Source organism: Chaetura pelagica, unplaced genomic scaffold (assembly GCF_000747805.2).
Source record: "Chaetura pelagica isolate M959 unplaced genomic scaffold, ChaPel_1.0 scaffold3, whole genome shotgun sequence".
In the NCBI taxonomy this organism is placed as follows: Eukaryota; Metazoa; Chordata; class Aves; order Apodiformes; family Apodidae; genus Chaetura; species Chaetura pelagica.
The window spans coordinates 14882218-14889390 of NW_009952974.1; positions in this window are offsets into that span (position 1 = coordinate 14882218).

The window sequence follows — 7173 nt, forward strand, 5'->3', positions numbered from 1 at the left end:
CAGCTATGAAAGAGTGTCGGGGTGTAAAAGAAACCCTTATCCCCTCAAGAAAAAATGGAACTAACGAGCCATAGTCTGTATTGCCCCGATTATTGTTTGATAGTTCCTAGATTCATTTTACTTAAAAACATACGGGTATAATGAGCCACTATAGTTTTACCTTCCGATTATTCCTGTGCATCACTCTAAAAAAACTTTTATTCTTGCTCCTTTATCACCAGCCCTTAAGACTCTTAACCACCCTCAGAAAACAGCATGAAGAAAAAAATCTACATCACATGAAACAGAGATAAGACCCAAAGCTAAGGTACCCCAGTTTATCCCTGTCACACTGAACATGTCTTCATGAAAGGAAAAAACAACCACCAAAACAAAATACAGCATATGTAAAACCAACATTGCATTGGAGATAAAGAAACCAGCAGTTTAACATTGCTAATTCAGTGCAATGATAAGAGAAACATCACTATTTATTTGCTTCCAAGGACAAAAATGTTTAAATAAAACCCGTACAGTAAACAGACCAGGGAAGCAATGACAGTTAATGCATTTTGATCCACTTGGTCATTAATTTTCATGTCTCACTTTTCCATCCCAATGTTGCCTATATCGATCTTTTTAGATCCTAGAGGATTTCCACCAAAAAAATACATGCTATTTGTACATAGCATTTGTAAAAAACAGGATCATAATCCCTACTGTTTATTAAATGGTAGAAGACATCCACCAACCATAACTAGTGCTTACCCACCATATTATATCACTTCAGCCTCTACTCTTAAGAAAGCTCACTTCAGCTTCTAAATTTGATAGAAATGTTATATAAACCAAGACAATTCTTTCTAGCATGTTATTTAAAACCTTCTCTTTCTGTTCTTTACTCGGCATATGGACAGGGTAAGGAGGAATGCTTACACACAGGAAATGCTTACATTTTTATTCAATAGGTGTCATGAGACTTGAATTCTTAAAGATTGTACAATCACCCTGATTGTTTTCAAACGTACAGACATAATAAACCAAGCTTGGTGGTAACCTGCTCATCTGGTCTAGTTTCTTCTTGTTATTTTAGCACATGACTCAAGATGGAAAGCATAGAAAATGGAGGTATTGGGATCTCCACTCAAGAACCCCTGCAGCAAATTTATTGTTCTAAGAATGCATTAAAACATTAGTGCTTGCAGAAAGAACCTCCTTTCCTTTTTAAATGTAACACTGTGGAAAAAAACCAACAAAACTTCTTTACATTCCCATTTAGATTTACTCAGAGACAAGCTTGATGAGGTTTCATACAACAATAGAGTAGAGGAAGAGGAGAGAAAGCACCTTAGGGAAAGGAACAGAAAGAGAGGGAGTGAAGAACAGGTTCTCACAATAATTCTGAGCCATTTGCAGCTCTGACTGATTAACAGATGTACTTTTATGGAGTTCAACTCAACATGTTTCCAAATTGAAATACATTAATTATTAGGTATATTTTTTCTTTGCAGGTTCAATTTTTTTTTTGCTGTCACAGCCAATAAAAAAAATACAAGTTGGATTTATACTTTTCCTTGAAGTGACAACAACAAGAAAGATGGAAAGAAAAAAAGTGCCTTGATGACTATTAAAGTGTAAGTATGGCAAAACAAACAATGAAAATGTTAACTGTTGAATCAGGTGAAAAGACTAAACAAGACAGAAAACAATACACAAAAGTGAAGTAATCATATCTTGTTCTCTTTCACATCCCAGATGAATAGAACCACATATTCTCCTAAGCTTACTGAAGAAATGGCAGGGAGGCTATCTCCACTTCCTCAGAATCAGCTGAAGAGTGGACTTACCCCATCAGCACCCCAGGGGAGACTCAACATTTCTGTCTCAGTGGGTGTTGTCCAAAACAAATGCTGCACAGCCTATGGAGCTGTAGCCTGACGAACTTGGAAGTGAAGCAGTTTTAACAGATCCCAGGTGGCACTTACACTAGTCAGCCCATTTGCAAGCTTGTCAACAGAGAAAACAGTGGCCCAGTGTATTCAGCTCTGTCAGGAGAATGGAGAAACATTGTATAGTTCATTAGTCCGTTGCTCAGGCTCCATCAGCAGCAGGAGAAAGAGAACAGTTTTTTAACACAAGACTAGTATGTTCCCTTGCCCGTGCATGTGAGGAAAGCCAGCAGGACTTTTGTTACTGAATTCCTTGGGAGTATTTGAAATTCCTTCCTGATGTAGTGTGTTGGCAGAGTGCATACTTTGCTCTGCACCAAATATAGATGTGAGACAGACTACAATTTCTCCCTGTAAAGATTAAGAACAGATTTGTAAGCTACATCTAATTCTCAAGGCAGCTGCAAACTGTCCCACTGGTAAGGTAACTATAATTACAGTTTTGCTAAATGTCACTAATTTCCGTGGCTAACTGACATTTGCAGCTTACTTGTTTTAAAAGACTGTTTTCCTTTAATTATTTTTCAATGTTCATACATTAATATAGATGTCTGTATTAAACCTGTGAAATAAAAACATCAGTTAAAAATCACAGACTATTGAAAGAGACAATTACATCACTGTAACTGGCTTCCTAGGACCATCTTTTAAGAGTGAAACATCACTGTTCAATTTTGTCAAAAGTAAACAGCCAGCAATGATGCAAAAAGATCAGTATGAATTACTCATTTAACAGGAGACTAATGAGTAGATTTAAAATCATACTAACCACACCAAAACTGTAAAGCCATACTGTTGCTATTGTTTGGAAGAGTTGATTTAAATGGCAAAAAAAATTCAGAAAGCTAAATTTGGAGCAAGTAAAGAAGTACATTACACACTTCTAATAGCACATTACTTTTGACACCTGATACTTGGCAAGGTTTATCCAGAAAAGAAAAATTAATCAGGGGAGCTGAATTTTAAGTGTTAAAGAACCACAAGGCCTTAGAACCCTTTTTTAAAAAAGTCATTTATCAGTGCACTTATAAATGGCAGTGCTTTGTTTTGTTTTAAAAAGACATTCCATCTTATATAACTCTGCTACTTGAAGGTTCACACTGATGAGCATTCCTCTGTAAAAGCTGGTCACACATTTCCCTCTTCCAGATCATGGTGCCTCAAACTGCAAGCACATACCAGGTCCTGCCTGCCCCTTTCACCTCAGTGCTGGATTGTCTGACATACTTAGAAAAGGTGAAAAAGCAGGCAGTATTGAAATAATTTTCCACTCCCTCTGCTTATTTATCTGGAACTGGGTTGTAAAACCTAGAGAGTGTGCTCACTGCTGACACTCAGTGCAACAGAGTGTGACCACAGGATATGAAGATACTTCCTCAGTGTTCCCACTTTCAGTGACCACACTCAACAAAGGATGGCATGCAACAAACAATTCAGCATTCAAGTCCCACATAAATTCATGAAGCATTGTCTTCCTCCCCACCCCCCCATACTCTTTCAACACTAACCGAAGAGGAATTAGGTCAGATTCACATGTTTCAGAGACGTTATTTGGCATCCATAGCAAAAAACCTGCTGCTTTACAGTCACCTGGAGTGACTTTTTTCCAATCTCTCAAACTAGCTTCTTCAGAAGCAACAGTCCTCTAGTGAACTCTGCTGTCAGCTGCTTTGACTAAGGATTCCCATTGCTTAATTACCTCAGATTTCACACTTGAAAATAGGTTTACCCAGGACAATAATCACCATCTTTGTTTGAAAAAGGATAGAAATTGAAGTATATACTAAAGAGAGAAATTGAAGTACAATCTACAGAATCCTGTGGGGTATGTTTGCAGACATCATATTAGTTTGTCTGAATGTCATGGCCCCATGTCCCCACTGGCAACAACATTTCTAGAGTGCTGAAGTAAAATTCACGTAATGCAAAACAACTTTCAAATTAAGGTTTTGACTGGGCACATTAAAAATACATTCACAATTTTACAACAGTTTTAGAGAAGTTACCAAAGCATCACTGGCTGTGCAAGTAGGTTTTTGCTCCATTCTATTCCTTATTCTCTGATCTGCAAATGACCATAAATCAGGGTGTTACTTGAGGCATCTTGTCAGGCCCTGAGACAAAAGAGATTAATATAAATTTAAAATAATAACGCTAATGTGTTTGCAAATCCTTAATGTTTCATATATGTATTTTTGCATTGGTTCTTCAAAATAATGCAACATTTTGCAGTACTCTTCAGACTTAAAAAAGCATACACAATCCTTTTAAGTTACAAAATTGAATATTATATTTAGATAATATTTTCCATCTATACAATTACTGTGGACTTTCTCTTTCTTTAGCTAAATCATGAGAATTTTTTTTAAAAAAATATTTAACTGCTTCCATTTTTTAACTCTCAGAGCTTGAATCCAACATAACCAGTTCCAGAAGAGAGCTGAAGGATTAGAAGCCAGATCTCAATGAGGAATCACAGAACTTGGCCTGAGTTAACAAACTTTAGAGGAGTCCTCTGTCATCCTTTCATTACACAAAGTCTTTTCAGACAGCAGATGTAGACAATGTACCTTCAGTCGTTCCTGGCATAAAAGTAGCATGCAAGAATACTTCATTGGCTGCACAGCTGCACAGTTGTGTTTGGTTTGGTTTGTTTACATTGATTTGATATTTAGTAAATATTCTGTAATTAAACCCTTCCTCAGAGTTACTTTTTCTTGCTGTGCTAACATTTCTTCTGTTTGCAGTGTATCTGATTAACTGCCTTCAAAGGATGAGCTTGATCAGTTAATCAAGTGGTGTTAATTCACTTCCTTTGTTTTCCTTCCTTTCTTTTTGTTGACTATATAGGAGAAAACTCCATCACCTCATCTCAGTGTTCTAAGATGAAAATTATTTGAGCTGCACTTTTTATATCCTCTGGGTGTGTGTGTGATCTCCGTAACTACAGCACCTCACTCACTCCTGAATATTAATGAGCTTTCCTTCCTAGCAACCCTGTGAAGCACGGAATGCAGCTGTCATCCTATACCCACACACACACACACACACACACACACACACACACACTGGCAAGTAGCAACCATTCCACCCTGAAAAGAAATTTTCCTTTGGAAAACATGAAGGAACTCTAAAATGTATGTTGAATCACTTGCAAAGTCTTTGACAAACGACTTTTTTAGTGGAGAAGAGAGATTAGTGATAGACATGTGGACATATCTCTGTTAAGGTCCAGAAGACAAAGCCACACCTAAAGAGGTAACAGCTAACAGTGAATAGCAAAAAGAACTAATGTTCATGCTTCTGTCACCATCAAGAGCAAATGCCCTGGTTTTTTCATGAATGACTGGTTCTGCAGAGGTAATGCACCATTAAATGACGCCTGCAAATGGCAGCCACCTAGCAAACTGGCCAGACACGACATGTAAAACTAAAAAATCTTGTAAGGCTCACTGAGCATGTGGCTCACTCATGTGGCAGCCTTTTGTTTTAAGCCAAGAATTAATAAAACCCTGACTACAGCTGATCACATTGCTGTGTTTCTTTGGATACATTTGTCTTAAGAGAGAAGGAAGACCACAGTGTGAGAAGCAGTGTGTGATAGAGCAGACAGTGGGGCATCACATTCACTTCATCACCCCAGATATGCAGAGTAGCAGTCAAATGTGTTGAATACATTGTACACTATCCCCACCCCGCTGAGACTAGGTAGCAGTTATCTATCATCCAGTGGAAGCATGCAGAGCTGCATACAAGGCTTCAGAAAGAGAACAGTTTGCACTTTGTACCAGTTTAGAATATGGCTTGTTCCCAAGTCTCAAAGTCAGACTCACATCACACAATCATAATAAATATCAAGTAATCATGCTGTACACTTGCCTGTGGAAATGGTTAAGACACCATGAAAGCTACACTTTCCTAGCAATCTAAAACCTTTAGAGGACAATGTAACATTCAAGGACCCTTACTTGGACAAGACTTAAAAAAAAAACCCTAAAAACCTAGCGTTAATACTTAAAACATTCTACTGGAGCTCTCCAGCCCTCTGGAACTCTAAAACCTATGATCCCGTGAGGCATGATGATCATGAGCAATCCAGGCACGCCTGGAAAGGCAGCAACAATAGTGGGAATGTGCTGTCACTTACCCAGCATCTGCAACTCTTGCTAAGAAAATGAACACGAGAAGCAGAAACCCTGAAGCTGTCAATCCATACACTGCAAACCAAGCATAACACAGTTATATTTGAAAATTACACCACTAAAACTAACACACAACTGCTCCTGCCAAAATGGAGAACAGGAACAAATAAAAATAAGGGGGTTTAATAGGTACTTCTTTATGCGTTGTTCTGGTATAAAACATCTCAAGTAACATGTCTTCCATCAGTTCCTCCAAGAGAAAGTTCTTACAGCTAAGCTTCACTCTCAATTTTATCTCTGTATTTTATAGATTATCAGAATTAATGTTTTAAGATCTAGAAAAGGACTCAACATGTTAAGTTTTTTAAGACCCAACCAACAAGCATACTGTGTGGGGAGCATTTATGTGCATTCAAATAGGGACAGCAATCCTCAGGACTTCATGGAAGTCTCAGGTCTCTTCACAGAATATTCTTTCTTGGAATGATGTTACGTACATTCCACATACTGAAACTGGTTTTGGCCCTGCAGTTCACATTAAGGCACATTTGCAGCTATTACGCATTTATGGGTTGAGATCCTGTATACTTAGACCAATCTGCTGATTATTTTTTTTTTTAATTTTTTTATTTTTTTACATGGCTGGAAAAATTTTCTCTTTTTGTCAGGGTAGCATGATGGTATAAGTAGTACTATAAACTGCACTGCACACAGAATCCTTCTTTTCCCACTGCCACTATTTGAATGCTAAGTCAGTCACACAAGCTCTACAAGCCTCTATGGTCCAAACCTGTTTTTTCTAAGGAAAAAATAACCCCATTACTCCTATTAATCACAATGCAAACTCAAGCAATTATCAATCAAGTATTTTTACAGAAACTAATACAAATGCCCACGCACCTTTTCCCATTAGCATATAGGTATAGGCACAAAAAACACTCTCAGGATTACACTACCAGAGAGTAACAAAATGCTTACCATATTTTGAAACATATCAAATACACCCAAACTTGGCTAACAGGAACATAAAAATTTTTTGTTAAGTTATTTTTGTTATATTTGCCATGCCATAGGGTTGACTCCATTACTTCCAAGTCACTACT